At 45.1% G+C, this 24,549-nt stretch overlaps 1 protein-coding gene and 1 non-coding gene across 4 annotated transcripts in view; both read right to left on the minus strand.

Moving 5' to 3' along the window:
* The window catches only part of LOC139757774 (hemicentin-2-like), a 367,317-nt gene that overhangs the window by 97,811 nt on the left and 244,957 nt on the right, over nucleotides 1-24,549 (minus strand). The gene's annotated exons all lie outside the window — the stretch shown is intronic.
* TRNAM-CAU (transfer RNA methionine (anticodon CAU)) lies at nucleotides 23,892-23,964 on the minus strand. Its single transcript has one exon. It is a non-coding gene; the product is annotated as a tRNA-Met (tRNA).

Genomic DNA, 24,549 nt, shown 5'->3' on the forward strand with positions numbered 1-24,549 from the left:
GGTGATTTACGAGGTAGTTCCTCTGTTTATCTCGCTCCAGCAGGAACCTGGCCCGGACGTCGGGCAATATCCTACTCCACCACACGTTCCACATTTCTCCTACGTCTGGGTCGTCGGCTTTCATCACGTGATGAAGATAACGCTACGTGAATGCGTGTCCTCATTCACGTGATACTTTCGTACTCATATACATATACACATACATATCAAAGAGTGAATACATACGAAGATTATATGAATTACTTGCTCTATATCAGAGTACATCCATAGCGAACCATCACCATCTACATTATCCCTCACCATCTACAGTGCACTAACGAACAATGTATATTGCTGCTATAACCTCTATCCACATTTGTCATGTCCTCATCACTACAGCCTTATATACTCGCTTGCAATATTTCATATTCTTACCTGTCGTGTCTAATGTACATAACCCTCATGGTTTATGTCCTCATCTGTCAAGTCTCGTGTCCTCACCTGTCATAACCTCATTTACTCATCTGTCATACCTCATATCACTCGTCTGTCATGTTTCAAGTCCTCTCGTCTGTCATACCGTAAAAGTCACCAGTTGAATTAGGTATACACCTGTCTTTATGGGTTCAAGTAATCAACCAACAATGTCAATTACGCACTACAGACAGACTCCACATTCGAACCACACCATAAATGCCACCATAACTATGCTGCTCGTGCGGTAACAAAACTTGTCAAGTTGTGGGGTCGTAACGAGGTAGGGCGGGCGCTGACCAAACAACGTGGCCTAGTGATTCACACAACCCATCCAACCCAACGCTCCCATCAGAGCGGCAAGGGGTGGAAGGGTGTGTGTGTGTGTGTGTGTGTAGAGAGAGAGAGAGAGAGAGAGAGAGAGAGAGAGAGAGAGAGAGAGAGAGAGAGAGAGAGAGAGAGAGAGAGAGAGAGAGAGAGAGAGAGAGAGAGAGAGAGAGAGAGAGAGAGAGAGAGAGAGAGAGAGAGAGAGAGAGAGAGAGAGCTATTTCTTTCTCCCCCCACTGGGAGCAGTAAGGCCATCTTGGAGTGGAAGGCGGAATGGGACAGGAGGAGGAGGAGGAGGAGGAGGAGGAGGAGGAGAGGAGAAGTAAGGATGGACATTCTCCCCTCCTCATCTTTCTTCTTCCCTTCCTCCTCCTGCAAGGATAAGGTGGAGAGGAGAGTGACACGGGTAATGCAACGTCGCTTGTGTCTAATGCACTTCCCTCACTCACACTGGCAAAAAGTGGGTTAAGTGGAATTTTACATACACTGCAGCAATACGGTTAGTTCTATTAAGAATGAATATGAAGTGTACGTTTCCGAGAATAGCACGGTATATATATACATATATATATATATATATATATATATATATATATATATATATATATATATATATATATATATATATATATATATACTCTAGCCTTCCACGAACACCACCTCTTGGGAACATAGTCTATCTTCATCAAGTAGGATCCGTAGCACCTCCTCCTGTACTATAGCCTCAATCTTTCAGACCAGGTACTTCAGGTGCATCAAACAGCCCCCGAGGTCCCTGGTAATAGCCAGTCTGGCGCTTGGCTCAGCCATTTGGAACTCCGAGTATAATCGAAGGAGCGAGCAAAAAATAAAAAGAGGGATCGCCCATGGAAGCAGGAACCAGAAGCGAAGTGTTGGCAACTAGACCCTCTACTCGGGTTGGGAAACGTTAGTAAGCTGTAAAGTTTCATAGGGAAAGAAAGCTATCATCCACAGAAGCGTTCTGACCTCAAGACACAATGTATTCCGAATCTAATTGAGTTTCAAATACTTTTCTTCGGCGTCATAAGTTTCAGGAACAACATTCCTCAGCCCAGGGAAAATGGTGAAGAGGTTGATCCCATGAGTGGGAGACTCAAAGTCCATTTTCTGTATCTTTTTTGATAACGTTATGTTATGGTATCTTTTCCTGCCTGAGGCCTTCCGTGGCGGCCTCCCATTTGCACCAGCATGATCCTAATTGGACGTGTAGAAGACGTGGTGTTCATTTTTCCTTATAATTCCGATTCATACAAACGAAACTGGATCTTATCAGTTTACGGGCAACCGTTTCTGAGAAATATCATAAACTGAATTCTGGTGCATTTTTGATGGGTAGGGATAAAGAAGATCTGATTCTGGAAGTTTATTGTTCAATTTCTCAACGATTTCATAACCCGGTTCTTGAAGAGACTTCATGACACACCTTCCAAAGATTCCTGAATCCAGTTCTTCAGAGTCTCACTGTTTTCTCCTGTAATTCTTATAACTACAGTCTTTGAGGATTACTAGAGCAGTTCTTGACGATATCACAGCCCAATTCATGGGGACTTTCGTGGTCTAATCTTCACCTTGTTCACAGCAACGCTTGAAGAATTAATGGGCCGGTAAAGAGCTAAGTACAGGACACCGTTTTCTCGAAGGTCTAAGAAAAGAAAAAAACCTCGTGTCAACAATAGTCTCTTTACCTCCTCATCAGTATGCACTGCGAACAACCTGCGTGGCTGGAGCTACTCACACGGGCAACAGGCGTCATTTTTCACAAGTTATTTATGGTGGGAAGATGGAGTCATGAGCCATGTGGTGCTCTGCTCAGCAGGAGAGAGAGGAAATGCACAAGAGAAATTATTTGGCCTGAGGCGAGGGTCTTAAGTTCTTCAGACAAACTGGAAATACAAAACTTGTGATAAGAGTTTAGTGATAGGATTCAGTTGTGTTCTGTATTCACTCAGAAGATACCCACACACGCCTGTAGTCCAGCATAATACAGCAGAGTTCTGTATTTAACTCAGGAGGTACACAAAAACTATGTATGCACCAGGAAGAGGCTACAAACGCATCAATAAACTAGAAAGATGGAGTCGTGCTCTGTATGTTATGAGGGGAAATGGCTCGTATAGACTTTTTTCCCCCCCACAACATTCATGTTTATACCTCCGGCACTACACCAACGACCATACCTGTTCAGAATACACAACAGAAGCTTCAGCTGATTTTGCACTGCTGGGAATGAGCACTGCTGGTCACTGACTGAGCTTTTGTTATACTGAAAGTTAATATATTTAGAGCTGTCTTAATGCTCACAACTTTGGCTATTCATAACCACTGGTATTGTTCTTAACAGTTCCCTGAGGGTAAATACTCTCAACCACTGATGCTGTGCAGATATCAAACGACAGACCCAGCTCTGATTCCTGAGCGAGTATCGCTCAAGATGACCAATCCAGGGTTCGAGGTCTCCGGGGACGATCTACTTTCCCGGTTTTCACAGGAAAGGATCTGTGGGGTGGGATTTTTATAGAAGGGGGGCGGGGGGGGGGGGATAATCCTGAAAAGGCGCCACAAGAAGGATTTAGCAAATGGAGATGGTTCCTGAGGGACGATCTTGTAGTCCAGACTGTGGATATTGAGGAGGAGGAGCTCTTAAGAGAATCTCCTCTTCCTCCTCCTCCTCCTCGACTCTGTACTTTGACGTGTCGGGGTGACTCTAACTGGGCCATTTGACCCTCCAGTAAAGACCTTGACATTTACAAGATCCTTATCACCCCTGACTCATGTCTAATTATAAACACATCAAGTACATTTCATCGACCTGGAAAAGAGTGTAAGTCTCTGGAATCCAGTCGAGTGCACGACGTGAGAGACGGAGTTGGATCATCATCATCATGAAGTAGGAGAGCAGTGTGTTATTCACCTACGTCAATCTCATTGTGTTACTCGCTATGGATTTTTTTGTTGTTGTACCTGCTGAGACGACATGGGCTACAGAATGCCTTTATCTAAAGCATCTCATTAACGCTATATATACATACATATACCCCAACCCTGACCCATTTCATTGACAAGACCCTAGGGAAAGATGAACAGCTGGGTTAACTGCGGACCGGCTGCAACGATTAGGATTCGAACCTATGCACACTCGACTCTGGGCGGCCCGTAAATGTTTCACGGTCAGCAACGCTAAACGCTCTACACGCACAGAGTTGGTACAGTTAGATTCGCCAGGTCCCTGCCTAGCACAGGCCTTTGTCTCACCGACGATCCTCAGGCACTGTCTATTGTGGAACAGCAGCTCGTGAGATCCCTCTCATATTGTTATTCCTACTGATCGACAGCTGTTCGTCGCGTCTCACGTGCTCGTGTTTCGACAAATGTCAAAATCAGTGAATGTACATAAACGTGGAAAATGGTAGAAATGCATGAGACTACGATTGCATAGATGAAATGGATTATAGATCGGAATGATGTGGAAAAAAGGAGATACGATGAAAGCGTCAGTATTTTTAAGAAAATCTGAAAAAAAACCCTGAGAAAACGGAAGGGAGAGTTGTATGGAGCAAAGTTTTGTTGTTCACAGTATTCAGAGAGAGAGGGTAGGTCTGGAACCTTTGTGAAGTGGTCATACGCAGCCACACATGTCAGGGGTGAGTGAGGAGGGAGCGAGGGGTGAGGAGAGCAAAGAGTGAGAGTGAGAGGGAGAGAGAGAGAGAGGGGTGAGGGGAAACCGAAGAGTGACGGGAGAGAGAGGGGATAAGGGGGAACGAGTAGTGAGAGGGGAGAGGTAGCGCTGGGGACTGAGGGTTGAGAGTGAGGCAGGGAAAGGAAACTTCAGGTGGGTGACTGTTATGGGTAAGTGGTGGGTGCAGTTAGAGTGTGTGGCAGTTACGGCCAGGTGTGACAGTTAAGACTGACAGTTAAGGGCAGGAGCGAGAATTATGGGAATGGTTATGGGATGATGTGAAGGTTATGGTGACGTTCAAAAGTGTGTTACAGGACAAGAATGGAGGCTAAAGCAAACGAGTGTGTTTGAGGGTTGCTTAAGAGTGCGGTATGGCGGTTAGCGTGACGGTCAAGGAGAGGAAAATGTGGGTTAGGGCGAGGTGGAGAACAGGTGAAGGTACTGACTGACCAACACTAGAATTAACAACCCCTTATAATAGTAGTTCACTAACCATCCTTCAGTGGTTCCAACTCCCCGGCGCTTCTGGCACGAATCCCCCCCTTTTTCAGGAGAGATTAGTTCTCCCCCTCTCCTGAGGTAACCCTAAAACCATTTTTTTTTCTCTGGGGTATATTCTCTGGAGTACGTTGCTCTTCACTGTGCCTCTGTACTTTATTAAAAAGTCATGGCTTAGGTCAGAGAGAGAGAGAGAGAGAGAGAGAGAGAGAGAGAGAGAGAGAGAGAGAGAGAGAGAGAGAGAGAGAGAGAGAGAGAGAGTGTGTCACACCCTCAGCCTCCTCCTTTGTCGAACAGGAGCCCACAATATCAGCGGCTGAGGAGCGATTATTCTCCTTCCTTTCTGAGGGCGAAACACAATTCTTCTGGGCAGATCCATTCAGCCTCCAGCCATGAGCTGTGTTCCTCGTCTTCGGCCACAACTCACGCGGAATCTCTTGCTTTACATAGGAATGGGTTTCCATTAATGCCAGTGATATATCTGTACCAAGTATCCTTCAACCTGAGAGATTATTTTCAATGCCGTTTCTGTGTAAATATTTGCCTCGTTGTCAAGCTTTTTGAACAGTTCCCTTACAATGTTCTTCGCCTCGTATTTGCATCGTTTATTCCAGTATGTGTGTGTGTGTGTGTGTGTGTGTGTGTGTGTGTGTGTGTGTGTGTGTGTGTGTGTGTGTGTGTGTGTCTGTGCAAAGTGTACAAAGGTGACATATTTACGAGTTTTATGTTAAATTAAGAAGAGTCAAACAGACACCTCGTAAAAAGATACCGTGACAAACGCATCATTAAGGGAATCATATCGCCCACTGGTAAGAGGATTGGTACAAATTCTTTGTGTTGAGCAAGCTCATAATCCTACATCATCTATACGAGGCATTATTCAATCACTTATTTCACGACCTTAGCGGATGAGATCCGATGCTTTGTCCTCACGGATTCACGCATCCTTCTAGCTGACACGGTAAGGTTTCTTCGTCCTCTGACTTCAAACCTTCGCCCTAGACGCTCTCTCTCCAAGTCTAATTGGTTCAGTTACTCTTATCAGGGTTAATTCGACGCGGTTTAAATTCCTCAGAGACTGATAATCCATTTTTACCTCATCTGAAGGTAATTAAGGTTCTTTATCTCATTTAGACTAATTACCCGGCATCCAGTGCCGGCATTTTACACAAGTGCAGCAGCAACAGCAGCAGCAGCAGCACTGGTAACAGCACCAGCTACAGCTGTTGGCTGAAGCACTGTAACTTTTCGACCGAGCACAGCACCAGAGGTTTTGACCTAAGCAGTACGTCCTGTGGCAACGATTGTTGATGAGAGTGGACACAGCGTGTGGCACTCAGTCCTGATGAAATAATAGAGCAATGGTCTGACTAGCTACAGGAACAACTTGCAGCAGAATGATTTAATTTCTTTTACTAAGAGCAAGAGAGAGAGAGAGAGAGAGAGAGAGAGAGAGAGAGAGAGAGAGAGAGAGAGAGAGAGAGAGAGAGAGAGAGAGAGCGAGAGAGAGAGAGAGAGAGAGAGAGAGAGAGAGAGAGAGAGAGAGAGAGAGAGGGAGAGAGAGAGAGAGAGAGAGAGAGAGAGAGAGAGAGAGAGAGAGAGAGAGAGAGAGAGAGAGAGAGAGAGAGAGAGAGAGAGAGAGAGAGAGAGAGAGAGAGAAAGAAAGAGAGAGAGAGAGAGAGAGAGAGAGAGAGAGAGAGAGAGAGAGAGAGAGAGAGAGAGAGAGAGAGAGAGAGAGAGAGAGAGAGAGAGACAGAGACAGAGACAGAGAATGTCTACGCGAGACAAGAACACTGCAGGTCCAAGCGCTAACATCTTCGACCACCTTCGCCAGAAATGTTGAAACCACATACAGGAGCAACGTCGTTTCCATCCATTCACAAGCAGCGGTTTTGGGCAGCTGTATCAACAAAACCTGACAGAGGGTTAAAGAAAATGACTTACTAAAACAGGGAGGTTTAAACCACACGTGTTTCTAAGTGGAGAAAGTAAACACTTACTGACCATGATGAGGAGCTATGGTTAGTCCAGGTTGAAAAGCAACGTACCAACCAAGTGTAGTGTGGAGAGGCGATAGAAGACATCGCCCTGATTGTTTTCATCATCAGCCACATCGTACCCAAATTCAGTTTGATGTATTGTTTCCTCTTCGCATTAACCCATGTATCAAACCTTAACGAGTCTTATATACAGAGAAAGGTACATAAAACAGGATTCCAACATGAGACTAACATTAAGAATGTATCATTATAAATCAAGTAAGACTCCACTAAAGGATAATCAGAGGTACAGGTTGCTTCGTTGAATATGGGCTGGTCTCTATTCACAACGTAGTTGTTATGGAGGTGGGCGTGACTTTATACTCTCCTCGTTAGTTGTACTCAGCTGATTGGTTGATTAGGAAGCTGGCTGATTGGCTGGTTGTTTGGGCTTGAGGCTTGTAGTTCAGTTTCTTTTTTTCCAATGTATTTCTTCTGTACTTCACTATCCTATGATACGCTTTATGTTAATTTAGTTTCATCCTACAGATGTCTTTCGTATTCCCTGGTTCACCGATACAGCATAGATATCTTTTGAAGTCCTTGGTACATAACTATAGATATTCACTGGTAGTACAGTGGTACAGTACAGATATCTTTCGTAGTTCCTGGTACAGTACTACAGCATATGTAACCTATATTTCTGGTAAGTCACAGTTATCATTTTAGAAATTCATACATCACATCCATACCGTCTGATATAGTATGGAATACTGAATTGATTCTTCTGTTTCTCTTCAGGCGCTGATATTTCTCTACATCTCATATTACCACCACCACAATCACCACCACCTGTGCCCCACCAACACGACCACAACCACCACTACCACCAGCACCAGCCTGACGAAGCAGCATGATGATGACCTCTGCGTCAGTATCTCGCCAGACGTGGTAGCGTGCGGACCTCAGGCCTCCGCTGCTGCTGCCGCCCACCTCCCTCCTGAGCGGCCAGCGACTCCCTCACCAGCCACAGAATGCCCTCAGCTCGTGACATATTTGTTCTAAAGCTAATCTATGCTTTAGATATTGAGGATATATGATCTAAATCTCAAATTCCCCCCACGATGGTCGTGGTTGGCTGGCTTTATCTAAAGGTCTAATGCGTTTAGGGATATCAAAGAATTTGACTTTTTTTTTTACTCACTATTTTTAGTCTAGATTTAGAACGTATCATCAGCTTGTACATTATCTAGATCGAATCTTTTATTTACATACGCGAACGCTCAGCACTAGACTTCAAGGTAGATTTGCATCACCTTTTTTTTAGTAGAGGATAAAAACCCAGTACTCTGTGCGTTCCCGCAAGATCGTAACATGAATCACAGATCCAGCGAGGGAGGAAGAACGTAAAAGCGAACTTCAGACTACGTCGAGGGGGAACGTCAGGCCAATCACAGGCCATAACGTGGACTCCACGTAGAGGGAATCACACGCTATGACGAGGGAAAAAAGAGACGCAAAGAAAATCATTGACCAAGACGATTCTGAATTAACAAGGGAAGTTATGCAGTTATGGAGAGCAATGAACATTATTAAGAGCTGTGGGCAAGGTTGTTAGGAGTGGATGGTGATGGGCGGGGATGGTGATGGGAGTGGATGGTATTGCAGGATGGGGAGGAAGGAGATGGTGATGGATGCTGGTGACGTGGAGGAGAAAATGGTGATGGATGAAGATAGTGATGGTTGAAGATGGTGATAGCTTGAGATGGTGAGGGGTGATGATAATGTAGGAAGCTTTATAATGATGAGAAGAGATGGTAAAAGGCGAAGAGAGTGCGGGAGGAGATTGTGAGGGAGGAGAAAAATGGCGCAGGACGGTGGGAGGGAGAGACAAAGCGGGCGTTTCACAGATATCCGAAAATTTCATGGTAGGGAAACGCCTTCGAGATTTACTGAAGGAGAACAGGAATAAAGCGAACCAATATGCATCTCTGCATCTAAAAGAGGAGGAAGGAGATGCAAGAGGACAGGATGTGAATGTCGGCAGGAAATGGTTTGCGGGGGAGGGGGGTGGTGGAGATCGTGGTGGTGGTGGTTGAGTTGGGGGGAGAGTCTGAGGAACTTATTGCGATGCAGCTTCGGGAAGTAGAGAGGATATCAGAGGCGAAGGCGATGCTGAACTAAAGCCTTCTTTGTTTCTAAATGGATTCAATTCTCTATTATTCTTCGGAGTTTACGGTCGACAGCATTAAAGCCACGGTTGAGGACGCTGATGCCAATATTGGGGCTGTTCTCTGGTTTCATATTTGTTATGGTGCATTGCAGGGCGTTATCACAGACTCTTCCAAGTCTCTCTCTCTCTCTCTCTCTCTCTCTCTCTCTCTCTCTCTCTCTCTCTCTCTCTCTCTCTCTCTCTCTCTCTCTCTAATAACAACGGAAAGACTACGAGGAAGGACTGGCTGGACGGACCAAAAGAGATTAAAAAAAGAAAGGCTATATAGACACTCAGACTATAGGCGGGTGGGTATGTCGATGTATCAGATCCAGGTCAAGAAACAGAAGAGCATTACTCGTGAGTGCGAGGATAGGCCTTCGCCAACCTCCACTTTATTCATACCAAAATCCTCGACCAGAAATTGCCCATCGTTCAGAAGGCTTTATTCGTAATGTTTAATTGGAATTCCGAGGAGAGTAACGGGCGCACGTGAATATTCCATCAACACTTTGGTCATCGGGGTAAAAATAATTTCGCAGAACTGTCCATTGGTGCCTTAAAGTTTAATGGCAAAAGCTGGTCATGAGCCGACAACCATGAATTGTGTGGATCGTGATCCTGTTTTCCTACTGTTGCCTTTTTGGATCTGTCGTAGCCAAGCTGATGACATTCTACTGGAAAATGGATTAGTTCCTCGTAGGTAACATAACATATAACATATAGTTTTAATAGTCCTACGAATATGAGATGTAACAGTGAATTGGTGGGTACAATGGAACTGAAAAAAAACACTGGGAAGTAATAGATAGTAGACACGGAACGAAAATGTGACAGACAGATGATTTCAGTGCTCGTGAGATTAATGCTTGTGATTATAATTCATGTGTGTATATACATACATATATATATATATATATATATATATATATATATATATATATATATATATATATATATATATATATATATATATACATATATGTATATATATATATATATATATATATATATATATATATATATATATATATATATATATATATATATATATATATATATATATATATAGTGGAGATCCAAACACTCTATATCACTCCTTGATTTCATGTGGGTGCAATATCTTCCACTGGGAAAGAATTGGCTCCAGTTCGAAACCCAGAACGAACGACTTCGATCATTAATATTCTGCCATCATAGCTGAGGGCCATAACTCCGGCAATTTACATCCGAACTAAGTTCTCCTTTTAATCTTCTGAATCCACAACCGGCGAGGGTTTCGTCTGCAGATTGAGTGGGTCCAAGTTTGAGCATCGGCCTACGATGTATTGGCATCCAGATGCAACATATTCGACCTGTCGTATATAGAGATTCCAGTCGCTTATATTCACAGTACACACACACACACACACACACACACACACACATGTTACAACCTCTGTACCCTTAGCTTCACGTTACCCTTTTGAGTGTAATCAGAACACCCTTGGCTAAAATGGCCAACTGGTCTTCCAGTAGCGCTAAAGGGTTTTACAGTCGTGTTCAAGGGTCTAGCTGTCGTGCTTAAGGGTCTAAGTGTCGTGTTCAAGGGTGTAGCTGTCGTATACAAGGGTCTAAGTGTCGTGTTCAAGGGTCTTACCGTCGTGTTCAGGAGCGGTACCGTCGTGCTCAAGGGTAGTCACGTCGTGGTCATGGGTACTTAAGTCGTGCTCAAGGGTCGAACCATCGTGGTCAGAGGTCAAACTGCCGTGTTCAAGGGCCTCACCTTCAGGCTAAAGATCCTCAGAAGAGTAGATTTTTCTCGGCTCCTCCGGAAGAGGATTAAATTCCTTTCCATTAAAATTTCATATTACGGAACATTTTAAACATCCACTTTGATATCGAACATCATGTGCATTTTACGTCTCCCATCACTCAAGAGCGAGCGACATTGAAGCATTTCTTGTGAAGAGTAAAATACAGCACTTTCGTCAATATAGGAAGCTCGAATCTGTGGTGCAGCAGGCTCTCCAGATATGGTTTTTAAATCTTCAATATTGAATACCGAATAAATGTATTCAAATACATTCTTAAAACAATAATGAAATAAAGCCTTTATATTTTTCGAGGGGAAACTGAGACTTTATCTGTGTCAACGTTTGTGAATCGGTACATAATAGTTACGATCGTATTCGCGAACGAGCAAATGAGATCGTCATTTTAATCAAACTAATGGAAGACAATGTTCATCAACAGAGCTTGAGTTTATAATTCTCTCTCTCTTGGAGCACTGTGGACAGAGAGGGAGGCAAAGAGCACACACACGAGGGGAAACACAGAGACAATTCATGGTTGACCCCCAGCCTGAAGTTTAAACTTCAGCATTAAGTTACGTCGTAAATTTCTGACGGTACGAATCTTACCAACCGCAGCCTTCAGCCCACAGCATCTAGATTTCATCTGAACTTCATCCTCTTATTCATTTCCCCTGGTATAGCACCATCACTATAAATAAAGTGATGAAAGTGATAAGTATCATCAATTAGATCTCATTAGCATTTAGAAAACTTCAGGATATATATGCAACGGTGAATTCTGTGCCATGGAAAGGATAGAAAGAACAGAAATGATATGAAAAAAGAAGAAATTCATTTTTACCTTCCTTTTCTTCCCTTCATTTTGTCCGCATACAATAACAGTCATCCATAGTGCGCCTGTTCGAATGGGCTGGCGTGGTAGTGTAAGTGCTGATTTGTGTACTTATGGGTCGGTAAGTAGGAGGAAATTCTAAAAAATTTCAAAGCCTTTCCTGATGGTCACTATTTCTTTTTTTTTCAAACGTGTGTAATCTAGGAAACTATACGTTTCATGTGTTTATATTTAGAGTTCAACCACGGGTGACGTGATGGATGAAGGTGGATGAAGTGAGTGAGGATGAGTTAGAACCTGAGGGGAGGAGAGAGAGAGAGAATCTGCACAGGTTACCATTGGTGAACTGCCTCACCTCCTACAGTCTATCCTCACCTTCACACTTGCATGGTTGTTCCCCGTCCGTCCCACTGTGGGATGGACATTAGACTATCGGCCACGTTCATTAGTCTGACGCTCCCACTCCTCAATAAGGACTGAGGAGCCATTCCAGGCCTAATGACCTTCTTCATAGGTCGTTGGTTGTTAAACCCAACAAGGTAACTGAAGAGCAGCGGAGGTCTTCATGTTCTTTTCATCTAGGAGACAGACAGACAGACAGGGACATAGCACGATCGGGGTGAAGCATTGGGGTCCAAGCGTCGATGGAAGTTATGTATATAAATACTCTAAGTTTGTCTGTCTGCCAAGCTGCCCCTCGACCTCATTCTGAGGGACTGGAGAATTATACAGTATCCGATGCAGCTCATTACTGGGAGAGGGAGGCGATCCAGAGGACCATGGACGATTAAGCTGTGAACCCCGAGGTGTCTGTCTCTCTTTATATCATCGAGATTCACTACAGGATAGATCGAACACGTCCTCCTTCAGGGAGCTCTGGTGGAGCGTACCATAGAACACCAACAGAGAATCTAACATTGTGTCATTAACTGCTTCCCCAGCATAGATCATCTCACCCCAAGTGGTTGCAAGACTGTGAAATGATTAAAACTGTGAACCATGTTCTCAGTAGCTCGAAATATGAATGAAGGTAAAGAGGCGCAACTGTTGATGACACACAATTAAAGAGAACTGGAACACAAGATTGATTTGCACCAGACTAATCAAAGTCCTTCTCTTCTCGGTCGAGCCACGATCCTTGCGGCCAAGTATTTCTTCGTCTGCTCTTTCGAAATTCCTCTTTCCTTCTTTTCAAGTAGCACCCCTCGCAAGATAACCGAATAAACACATCATGGGCAATATATCGAAAGATTGGAACTTTGTAGATCTCTCCCGACCCTGAGAACCATCCCTGCGGAGTTAGATCTTTTAATACTGAAACCTTGGCTCAGGATGAGCCACCTAGACTCTCACCAACTTTTCCTAGGCATTTGTGCCATAGAGAAATAATTGTTGAATATTCACATTCCTTTCTTTACGTCAGCTGAGACGACAGACCAACTACAGCACTAATCATGGCCATTTCATTAACTATATATATATATATATATATATATATATATACGGGTTAATGCTGTGGTGTTGTTTAGTGTTAACAAGGGGTCATCAAAGCTTGAGGGATGCGGGTGTAGCGTTGCTTAACACGTTGATAAGATCAACGAGGCTGGAGAGATAAGGCGATTAGCCTTGTTTAGCGTTGATAAGGTCATCGAACGTTGTGGAAAGTATTCCCTTCGACTCTCTTAACGCCTTGATGCGTCAGTCTGAAAAGCCTCTCTTCTTTTTCTTTACCTTCTACAACATTTAACCAGGTATCCAAACACCATTGTTTCTCATCTGGCGTCGAATACCTTTTTTGTGTAGTTAGCATTGGTTTCCAACACTTTATTCAGACGGGAATCTGATCCAATAAGTTCTGGTTCAGTTTTAGTCTGGTATCGTACACATTATAACCACCTGACCCTGTAAGGTCAAAGCGGAGGTCATCTTATGAGGCCCGTCTAATAGCCAATTTATGGGACTCTTCCCTCGTCCCGCACGCACCTCTTTCCAAATTCTATCTAAGGCAGCGAAAACATGCCATGAATATAAACTAGACGGGTACTCTTAGTGGGCCTTCAGACACGGGGTGATATTTGCATTCATTGCGTCACCCTTATGGAGAGAGAGAGAGAGAGAGAGAGAGAGAGAGAGAGAGAGAGAGAGAGAGAGAGAGAGAGAGAGAGAGAGAGAGAGAGAGAGAGAGAGAGAGAGAGAGAGAGGGGAGGAGTAGTGGTGGTGGTGGTGTGTGTGTGGGGGGGGGGGAACATACTGTTTTTACAGCCTTTCTTTTTTTCCTGTTTCTCTCTCTTCAGCAATTCCAGCTGGGTACTCTCTCTTTTTTCTGGCCCAATCTCCTTGAAATCTAGTGGGACTGTGAGCTCTACAGAAAAGAAAAAAAGAAAAAAAAACGAGTCCATTTCTTTCATATTTTCTTTTATTCAGGTTCTCCATTTGCAGTGTACTCGGATAGACTGTTGAAATACTGCATGTTTGTGTATAACACTTATAAAGTTAAGGCACGCGATCCTTATTTCATTCATTATCTTCCTAATTCCGAACTTGAACTTTAAGATGGATCTTATACCACACGCCTCACGGTCGGAGAGTCAAACGTTTGTTCATTAATAATGAATTATATGAACAGTACGGAGGCAACGTGAGTGTATGATCCCCTTACATAGAACATGTGTCTCTGTAGAGAAAGTCTTCTCACATGGTTACACTAGGAGTCGGTCTTCTTAATTTCCCATAACAGGAGAGTCATATAGATGCATGGGCCAAAGGTCACGTCCAGGTGTGGTCTGGCCCTAACGCTAATTAGAGAGAGAGAGAGAGAGAGAGAGAGAGAGAGAGAGAGAGAGAGAGAGAGAGAGAGAGAGAGAGAGAGAGAGAGAGAGAGAGAGAGAGAGAGTGGAGGCTCGGGTGACCGGCTGGAGGGAGGAAATGGAGGTAGAGGGTTGCAACCACGGGGAGACGAGAGGGAGGGAAGGGAGCGAGGGTAAGCTATGATTTCACGTGGGATGTAAAAGAAGCTGCCAACGAACGACGCCCCAGACAGTCACCAACGCTGAACACATGGCAACACTGCGGTTCCCTAAAGAGAAGATCTCGTAGGGGGGGTTGGCATCATTGCCACGCTCGCTGATCATTGTGTCACCACGAGACATCCTTGGCTTTGACCTTCGTCGGGTCAAGGCGAGATACCTGGCTGTGATTGGTACAATTACCATGGTAACGACTTGTCTAAAGGCGCTTATCGAGGGGTGAGGGACACGGCTGGTAAGGGCAAAGCATCACCAAGAGAACTAACCTCATGATCTATCCGGAACCAACCTCATGATCTATCCAGAACCAACCTCATGATCTATCGCATGATTCCATGGCTCTATTGACTGACCACTGTACGTGCTCTCACAACTTGGCAGGTCCTCTTAACAACCTTGTGCCACTTTCATTTGAAGATTCGCCTTTTTTCCCCTCTTGCCTTTATACAGTGGCACTATACATGCATTCTACCAAATCCTCAGGCACCTCACTACCATGTGTACATTGAAAATCCTAGTGAGCCAGTCAACAACATAGTCACTCCCTTTCTTAAGAAATTCAACTGTGATGCCTCCGTCAACACAGTAAAGTTTCAGTATACATAAGACAATATGACCTCGCACTGTAAGAAACTCCCAAGATATATTAGGGGGTCGCATGTCTTACTTCTTCTTCATCTCCTTCCTCCTCCTCCTCTTCTTCTTCTCTTTTCCTCTACTGGCTTTTTGTTCTCATCTTTTCTCCTTCTTTCGTTCGTCCCACTTTTATCGGTGACATCTTATCACACTTCCGCTTCACATGATAACACGCCCGTCCTTCTCTCTGGCACTGACGGAGTTAGTCAGGTGGTGAGCATCCTCGCCCCTTTCTACCTCCTCTTTAACATATATCTCTGTCTTCTTTCCTCAACACCAGCCGTCGCTTGGTGGTACATTAACGTCCTGATGCACAGTCTATGTACTGTTTAGGCTAAGACATACAAACACGAAGTCTGGCTTAATCTAAGACCATGAGCTGCACATAGCCATCAAATCCACCAACATACATGACACATCTAATATCAATGTGTGGTGTCATATTCAGGACAGAGGAACAATTTAATTGGGTGAAAAATGCACAAAAAAGCCACGAAACTTTTAAGTTAAAAAACAAAAATGGCTAAATATATTCTTACCTTCTTACATTCATTTCGTACCCTGACGATGTTACAGCCTCGTAGAAGGAACCTTCGCGCCTTCGAGCGGCGTTCCCACCTGCAGGCAGAGTACAGCAACACCTCTGTGGGATTTACGCTAATGTGCTGTTGCAGATGCAGGTATTACTAACTCTTTTTTTTTCCGCCAGTGGCGGTGACGCAACACGCTGCGATCTCCTTTACATCACACACACACACACACACACACACACACACACACATCTCGTTCCCAGCAGGATGTGAGGGGATGTCCTCCCCTCCTGTTTGTAACGTGAACTGCCGCTCGTTTCATCAGGCTATCGTCAGGATATGGTCTTTTAATCATAATTCTGATTTCGTGCGAGGATATTTCATACTTATGGAGTAATACTTAAGTCATCTACGTCCCGGTATGTTTTATGCCCCACTTGACACACACACACACAAAACATGAAGGTGTTTACATTTGACATTAATTCATATTTTTCAGTACTTTGTAAGTAATATATTTCAATGACTTTTTTTGATTGTTTTTACTGTTCATTAATGTTCTATACAGAAAACGTTTTTACACCTTTTAGTCAACACTGCCCTGTCATACACTAACTCTCCCAAGCACTAGCCTTTCCCATACACTAGCCTTTCCATGCACTAGTCTTTCCCATACACTACTCCCTCCCATGCATCACTTCTCTATACACTAACTTCTCTCATACACTACCTTCCCCTAAACTGTCTTGCTCCTACATTATATCCTTCCCATTAAATTTCCTTCCGCTACATCTTCCCTTTCCCTGTGCCAATTTTCCCCCTTCCTTCCTTACTCCCTCCCTAGTACTATATTCCCTCCACTTCACCACCCCTCCCCTGTACCATTCCCTCTCCTGCACCACCCCACTGTACCATGCTCTTCTTTCACTGTACCTTACCTTCCCTGTACCAAACCTTCCCTTGCACCATATCCCTCTCTTGTACCATGCTTTTCCCTTTACTATTCCCGCCACTGTACCGTTCCTCATGCTCCTCGACTGTATAGCACCTCATGTCCTCCACTGTACCTTTCCTCATGCCCTCCACTGTACCGTTCCTCATGTCCTCCACTGTACCTTTCCTCATGCCCTCCACTGTGCCGTTCCTCATGCCCTCCACTGTACCCTTCCTCGTGCCCTTCACTGTCCCGTTCCTCCCCTGTAACATCCCTGGCCAGAGGCCGCGCGTGGCCTTGTACCAGTCGTCTCCGCTCGGCTCGCCTCGTCTGACTCACGCCACCAGGGGACAAAAAGAAACAGAAGCCAAGACACCGGAAATTACGCGGGTTAAACCGCTAAGAACATATTTCTGTGTTGAGGGTCAGCAGGAGGAGGAGGAGGAGGAGGAGGAGGAGGAGGAGGAGGTGCAGGTGCAGGTGCTGCTGCTGCTGCTTGGCTATGCCTGATATCAGAGGGTCAGCAGGATAAACTGCTTGGCTGCCTCCGATTTGACAGAGTCAAAAAGGGAAAAGCCTATTGAAATGCTTCTGATTTTAAAGGGTTATGGGGAGAACCTGTTTGGCTGCTTCTAATTTCGAAGGCTACGGCAGGAAGACCCGCTTAAATGCTTCTAATTTGAGAGGGGCAGCAGGAAAATCTGCTGGAGTGATCATGATTTCAAAAAACTCAGTAGCGGAACCTGCTTTACCGCTTCCGACTGCAAAGGATCCGCAGGAAAATGTAACTTGACTGCTTCTGTTTTATGAGAGGTTAGCACGAAAGCAAGATTGCTTGTAACCTCTGGAGGGTTAGAAGGAAACCCCTCTGGGTGGTATTGATCCTCAACGTGTTAGCAGTGAACCTGCTTAAGGGTCTCTGAACCTTGAAGGGTCACTGTGGAAATCTGTTAACACACCTTTTGCAAGGAGGTTGTTGGCTGGAGGTCTGGCATCACTGCAAATGAAGTTGTTGGTACCATGGCAGAGGTGGAAGGATTTTCCGTCATCTCTCATTTCATTCTTACACCTCAGCCTTCTACCTAACCTTCCCTTCTCATCATCCTCATTCCTTATCACGTCACTCACTTCAACCCACTCACTCTTACCCCTACCTTCAACCCTAAACCTGCCCTGTCAACCAATACCAATTTTCTCAACCTTTCACTCTCAACCAACCCCCCTTCACTGCTCTTCACAAATCACGCTGTAGCCTCTCACATCTCACTCACTCACTCTCTCTCTCTCTCTCTCCCCCCTCTCCACCTTCCTGCACCCCTCTTTTCCCTATTCCTGCCGCGTGCGGCGATGCATGGACAATTTACTAAGGCAAGGACGAACCCTTACCTCCCGCCGCCATGAACACCACAGCTCGGGTACACGCATATTGCTCTCTCACACTTTCCTGTGTCTTAAACCATCCTCTTTACGACGTATACTTAGAAAAAATATGAGTCTCTCATATATGTTCTTTATACCGTGGCCACCATACTTACTTTATTTTATGCTCTTTCATGAAGGTTTATATATTTTTTCCCCCCACACACAACTCAGCACAAATTTATACTACTTTTTATATTCCATCGTTAAAAGGGAAAAAATAAGAATGAGAGGGGGTGGGGGAATATATTTTTTGCCATATTTCACAGGTACAGAAGAACCTGGAGGAAACAGACATTGAAAAAGAAAACGTAGAGGATGAAATGAATTCTACAAAAAAGGTTAGTAGGTTCACTGGTGTTCGTTGTCCTGATGGGTGATCAGAATCAACACCTGAATGGATCATTATCAATCAGGCGACAATCACATGGTTAGGTTGTGAACAGGAAAGGGCTGACAGAATCATAAATATATGGGTGAGAGAGAGAGAGAGAGAGAGAGAGAGAGAGAGAGAGAGAGAGAGAGAGAGAGAGAGAGAGAGAGAGAGAGAGAGAGAGAGAGAGAGGAGAGAGAGAGAGAGAGAGAGAGAGAGAGAGTACCTACAACGAGACATAGCCATAAAGGCAAAACGACGCTGTTTGGATATGACAGCTAATATGAATTCCAGTTGTCTGCTCCTTAAATACTTATCTTCCATACCTCATTATAACCTTCCCTCTCTTCACTAGCATCATCACCATCATCACAATCATCATCACCATCCATATCCCCTTCTTTACAAACCTATATACAGCAATCGTGGTTAGTCTCATCTATCGAGCAATTAACACATTGGCAACACCGAAGCACCGACGCCATTTGTGGAAAAATCTACACCAGGTCAAAAGTCTCACATATTCCAGGTGAATTGGTTATACTCTCTTGCCTCTAGGACACATGACATATGTTATGGTGCAGTATATCGCCTGCCGTTGGGATAAGTATGTCGTATATTTCGCAAGATTCCCCGAAACACGAGAGAGGATATTACTCGTGTTATCTCTTATCCTGAGGCGCAAGACGTTCCTTGAAAGACAAGAGACAAGAGGGTTTGAGAGATGCTGATATGTAGCCTGACACTTTGCATCGAGTGTTTTGATGCTCCGTAGATAAGTGAAGACAGTGAAATTCTTATCGATTTAGATTCTTTTCTTCTCTGCATCGTTATCTATGATAATTTTGAAAGCTCTATTGTTTCAGTGTATCTTCATCGCTTGATTGCTGACGTGCCGTTGCTCGTCAGTGGCCAAATCTGTCGTTAACTGCTCAACCATCAGGCAAAACAAAAGAGAAAGGGAGGATGGTGGTTCGAGTGTGAATGAACGAAGGACTGTTTTTAAACAGCAGGGGGAGGAGGAGGAGGAGAAGGAGAAGGAGGAGGAGGTCTGTTGACGCCAGAGAGAGAGAGAGAGAGAGAGAGAGAGAGAGAGAGAGAGAGAGAGAGAGAGAGAGAGAGAGAGAGAGTCTCAGGCCTCCGTCTCGACCGGAACGAAAGGCAGATCACCGTTGGAGTGGCACAGTAGTGTTATCTTAGAGGCAACGTAAGTCAAGTCCCCCCCCACACCACCACCCCGGTGGAGCATTATCTCCCTCCCCTCATGCCTCGAGCACGGCTGACAATGAGCCCAGGCGAGGCTGATCAACACACAGAGGCCACAAGCGTTATCTTGAGCGCGGAGGCACCATATATCAGACCCAGCGGTGGTGGTTGTGAGGGGGACGGGGGGGGGTGTATTATCTCCCTCGCCCTGAGCACGTCTGCTGCTGCTGCTGCTGCTCTTGGCCAGGCCAGATTTCCTCCGCAGTACCACAACCAGCGCCAGGCGTGTTTACAACGCCGCCATAACAACGAATCATGAACGGGAACGATGATGATTAAGTCACACGTAGAAGTCAAGGGGAGGAGGCGGAGGAGGATCGTATGACGTCACTGACTATACTAGCGAAAATTCGTATATCTATTCCATACTAGCGAAGATCCGTATATTTATTCCATACTAACGAAGATTCGTATATCTATTCCATACTAGCGAAGATCCGTATATCTATTCCATCTCTAAAGTATTTCGAGAAAAGCACATTGCGATCCTTCCTTGGGTGCAAAGGGCTTGCAATATTCAGCAGCCACAGGGCGTGAAGAGCTCTGGATTCCTGCTGTGCCTGAGCATCAACCTCCACAACCAAACCGAATGTTTCCTCCAGCTTCTAATCACCAGTTCAGGAAAACTGGCATTTGCAACCACTGCTCCAGCAAATGACTCGTTCCTTCTTCCTGTTATCATCCCTGATAACGAAAGCTTCATTTCTACTTTAGTGACATTTTATAAATTATCTTTATCAATCATGACCCTATTTTTGAGGTTAATTTCAATTTTGTATTCTTTTACATGACAAAATTCAAGCCATGGGAGAAAGCATTCGCCTTCTCTTTTCCACACCAAAGACTTTTCATTGTCTGGATCTACTGGTTATAGATTTCCCTCAAGCGATCCACCATGAACCTCCGGTAAAGATCAACTTAAGCTTTGGGGAATTATTTGGTTTTTCCCCTTCCTCAGCGTCGTCCAGCGACCCGCGTCGCTTTCCACACGATAAGCTGCGAAAATCCGTGGTTTACGAGGCACGGTATAATTAGCTGTTGTCTGTTGTGTCGTGTAGGGGAGGAGAGCGTATGGCCGGGGAGGATTATACGGGGGGAAAATATGGGGAAGGGAAAAAACATATGAGGGTAGGAATTTCTGCCCTTTTTTCATTCGTCGGTGAAAACAGTCTCCCAAATATGGGTTGATATTTGACTGATATGAATCTTATCAATGGAGGAAAGTTTGGAAGTGCGAAGGATATAATGCAAGCGAGGTGTGAACACGAGAAATCTACATCCTTGTCTCTCACACAGGATCAGTCCTGATTCATCTCCTCGAGATGGTTCGTTCTGAAGTGTTCCTTCCAGCTTAACTTGTTCTCCGGAAGGGACAAGAAGCTTAAGCTTAAGCATGTGTGTGTGTATGTCTGTGTGTGTGTTTGTGTATGTATGTGTGGGGTACGATGCGTTTCGTGATTCTGTTGCTGTCCTCAGAGGTGACTGTGGTCGGACCCAAGATGCACGTGACCTAACCAACCCAAGGCTCCCACACACACACACACACACACACACACACACACACACACACACACGGGAGTTCATCATTGTCAGCGTTCATCTTGCGACCGAATATTCGCTGGCGGAGATAACAGCAGCAGCTCCACGCTGGTGGCAGGGGTAGTGATGGTGGTGGTGGTGGTGATGGTAAGGGGTAGTAGTCATGATGGTAGTAGTGGTGGTAGTGGTGATGGTAAAGGGTAGTAGTAGTAGTAGTAGTAGTGGTAGAGGTGATGTTAGTAAGGGGGTATAAGTGGAGATAGTCTCGCTGCTGCACTTGCTCCACCTCCTGCTGCTGCTGCCAGGGGTTGAGGTCCAGGTCCAGCTGGCTAAAGTTGCCAGGTCCTCCGCCTGGCTCTTTTTCCTTCTCCTCCTCCCCCTCCTCCTCCTCCCTCCCCCGCCCCCTTTCCTCCCGCAGCCAACATACACCCCCCCCTTCCCATCCTCATCCCCCCCTTTCCCACCCGAGAAACTGGGATGAGGCGGACGCAAGAAACCGACGCCCTGTAGTGGGTACTTATAACTTGTTATACTTCCATAATACCCAGACGTCTGGAGAGAGACAACTGGAAGCCATGCTGGAAGGACAGGATGCCAGAGAGAGAGAGAGAGGGAGAAAAAGAAATGTCCCAGACATTTAATAAGGTGATATTAACAGTTGATGACGCGTATGGAGGAAAGGAGGCAGGACTTTTCAACAAAACCTAAGGACAAGCTATAGGTTATGATATAGAAGTTATAATATAGTTCAAGATTAAGCATCACCCTACCACGATCAGGAAAAGGCACTTTTTCTATGTCGAGATCAGGCTGTGTGAGGTGGAATGAAAAGACAGCATTCTAGACTAGGAATGGGAACTTGACAGCCACTGTAGTGCAGTCTCACCTCGCCACAGTGACTAAAAACTCCCGAAACCTGGGCGGCGGTGCCTCCCTGGTCAGTGGTTGCCTTCCACGTGTGTGTGTGTGGGTGGGTGTGTGTGTGTGTGTGTGTGTGTGTGTGTGTGTGTGTGTGTGTGTGTGTGTGTGTGATGTTGCTGGAGCAGGTTCTGATGCTTCAGCTGCTCGTCTTTCATCTTCTCTCCTCCCACCTCTACCACAGCCTCCACCACCACAACCACTTGCTCCTCTCCCTCTCTCTCTCTCTCTCTCTCTCTCTCTCTCTCTCTCTCTCTCTCTCTCTCTCTCTCTCTCTCTCTCTCTCTCTCTTCTCCACGACAACCATCATCGCACATTACCATCTTCCTCTTCGCCTCCATATCATCTCTCTCCCTCCTATCATTACCACCTCCTCCTCCATAACCATCATCTCGTCACCGCCATCATAATGATCTCCTTTTCCTCTTCCTCCTCCTCCACCTCCACCATCTCCCTCCCTCTTATCTTTATCAACATTTCCCCTTCAATCGCAGTCTCCTTCAACCCCTTCTCGTCTCCTTCTTCCTCGACCATTATTCCTTACCTCACCATCACCAAGAGCATCATCATCATCACCATCACCAGCATCATCATCATCACCATCACCACCACCAGCATCATCATTATCATCAAAGAAGCTGTACACCCATCACCACCACCCACCTACCACCCACATCACCACAACCTACCCACCATCACCACAACCCACCTACCACCACAACCCACCTACCACCACAACCCACCTACCACCACAACCCATCTACTACCACAACCCACCTACCACCACAACCTACCCACCATCACCACAACCCACCTACCACCACAACCCATCTACTACCACAACCACCACCACCCAGCAGGAGACACACGACACCTGCCGCAGTAGCTGACAAGCTGCAAAGCTCAAGGTTCCTCTCGGAAATTGCTAAGTTCAGGGAGCAACCAATACCCCGGGTTGAGGGGTGGGTGGAAACCTCTGGGAAAACATTATTGGGTGTAGCCTTTATTAGGGCTCAACTGCTCCAGGCTTAACTGTGGGAGACGCAGTCACATTGTGGGCGAGAGATGGAGGCCAGGTAGAGGAAGAGGAGGAAGAGGAGGAGGAGCATGAGGAGGAGGAGCAGGAGGAGGAGGAGCAGGAGGAGGAGGATAGAGGATGTTGTTCAATGTTTAGCATATCTGTTTCTCGTAACCGTAAACGGTGGGGGGTCATCAAAGCCCCCATGGGGCTGAAAGCTAAAGCTTTGCGGCTTTCCTTACAAAGAAATCTAGATAGTTAGAGACAGACAGTTAGAGATAGATAGTTAGAGATAGATAGTGACGTGTCATTGGGTGATTAATTGGGAGCATCACAGATTCATTTATGATACTAAAATCAGGAAATGAGTCTTTGTGAGGGATCATTTCAATCGAAAAGTTGTTTTTTTTTCCTGAATGAAAAGAAAAAAAAAATTACTGCCCCGAGTGAGGATCGAACTCACGACCTTGAGATTATGAGACTCACGCGCTGCCAACTGCGCCATCGAGGCGATGCACAACCTCCAAAACTGTCTGAGTTTGAAGTCGTAACTCCCATCATCATCTACCGTTCAAGAACCTTTCCATGACCATCATCATTTAGTCTCGGTTGACATTGTAAATACACTCGTCTTGAACCTTAAAGAACGGGAGGTTATGGATCCCACACATCCACATGAACATCCTCAAGGATTTATCATCGTCACATCACACACACACACACACACACACTCATCCTTAACATACACAATTTACATACATACATTCAGTCTACTCATCCCTTGCTCTCTAGTACGTGCATCTCCCGTGATCATGGACACTGGAAACGACTGAGGTATTATTTTACTCCCTTCATTTTTACCCACAGGATGGGAGGTCGGGGGGAAAGCAAATGAATATGTGATCAAAAACAAATGGTTTTCGCAACTCCATTTCTACCTTATGTATAAACATTTTCCATTCAGTCAACCAACTCGCTTCAAATCTGCACTGTGGAACAGCTGAAGGCATTTGTGAAACATTGAGGTTAAGTCATAAAAGCTCCTTTGCTTTAGCTGATTAAGGTCGATATTCACTTACATTAACGAGAGATTATA

The sequence above is a fragment of the Panulirus ornatus genome, chromosome 28 (assembly GCF_036320965.1).
Source record: "Panulirus ornatus isolate Po-2019 chromosome 28, ASM3632096v1, whole genome shotgun sequence".
Taxonomy (NCBI): Eukaryota; Metazoa; Arthropoda; class Malacostraca; order Decapoda; family Palinuridae; genus Panulirus; species Panulirus ornatus.